Below are 1,368 nucleotides of genomic sequence, written 5' to 3'. Positions count from 1 at the left end.
CACAGGGCGGGCCGCGGTGCTACAAAGACCCCGCCCCCTGACTCCCGCGTCGCCCCATACGGGCCACTCGCCACATGTTTTGACCCAGGGTGCCCATGGCGCCGCACCGCTTTTCGGGGTGGTGGCTGAGCGAGGCCTGCGGGAACAGAGGGGACTCGGGCTGCTGGAAGTGGGGGGAGCTCCGGTGCAGGAGCTGGTTGCAGTGGAGCAGCGTCCCCACGCCCCCTCCGCTGCCCCGTGTGCCCGCTCCTCCTGCAGAACGGGGCCACCAAAGCTGAGTGAATGGCATTGCGACCTGGTGCGGCGCCATGCACGTGCAGCTGGAGGGGCCCTGGGGCTTCCCCTGAGGGACCCCTACATGCTCCCCTTCATGGGTGCCCTTTGGAAGGCCCAGTGCAGGTGACTTGGCACCCCTGCCCGTTGGCAGAATGAGTGTACGGCCCCAGGGGCCACTGCCCCACATCTAAGGGCCTGTGATGAGTTTGGGGCCCATTGCATGTTGCTGCCTGTGCCCATGTCACTCACACCACGGGGATGGATGGTCTGTGCCACCAGACAGCCACACCAAGGTAGGGTGACCAGAGAGAAAGTGTGAAAAATCGGGATGGGATGGGGAGTAATAGGTGTCTATATAAGAAGAAGCCATGGCTGTCAAATATTGGGACTGTCCCTACAAAATCAGAACATCTGGTCACTCTTCATCAAGGTGGCCCTCCTTAAGGAGAGTGAGGCCCATGCCCCCCCCCCCACTTGCAGTGGTTTACCTTGAGATGTGATTTTTAAACCAATTTAGTTAAATTGAGCCATCTGTGCATGGGGATACTTAGAATATGGCCATACTGACAATGCTACAGCAGCACAACTGCTGTGCTTTAATGTAGATACTACCTATACCATTGGGTGGGGTTCTCCCATCAGCACAGGTAATCCACCTATCTGCGAGGTGGTAGCTAGGTCAACAAAAGAAATTCCATCAACCTATCACTGACTACCCAGGGAGTTAGGTGGTCGGCATACCTAAATCTCTGGGATGTGGATGTTTCACACCCCTGAGAGACGTTGCTATGCTGATGTAACTTCTCACTGTAGAGCTATGTCTACACTATAGAGCCCATGCCTGCATAGCTATGGCACCATAGTCCCCTAGTGTAGACACTGCAGGTATGTCTACACTACAATCACTACAGAGTCACAGCTCCAGTGCTGTAGCTGCACCACTGTAGTGTAGCACTTACTACAGAGAGGGAAGAGGTTCTTCTGTTGTTGCAGTACATCCACATCTCTGAGAAGAGGTAGCTAGGTTGATGGAAGAATTCTTCCATCAGCCTAGCACTGTCCACACTGGGACTAGTGATGTAGCTAGGTTGA

This window comes from Chelonoidis abingdonii, chromosome 2 (genome assembly GCF_003597395.2).
Source record: "Chelonoidis abingdonii isolate Lonesome George chromosome 2, CheloAbing_2.0, whole genome shotgun sequence".
Taxonomy (NCBI): domain Eukaryota; kingdom Metazoa; phylum Chordata; order Testudines; family Testudinidae; genus Chelonoidis; species Chelonoidis abingdonii.
The sequence above is the reverse complement of the archived record's forward strand: the minus strand, read 5'-3'. Positions refer to the sequence as shown.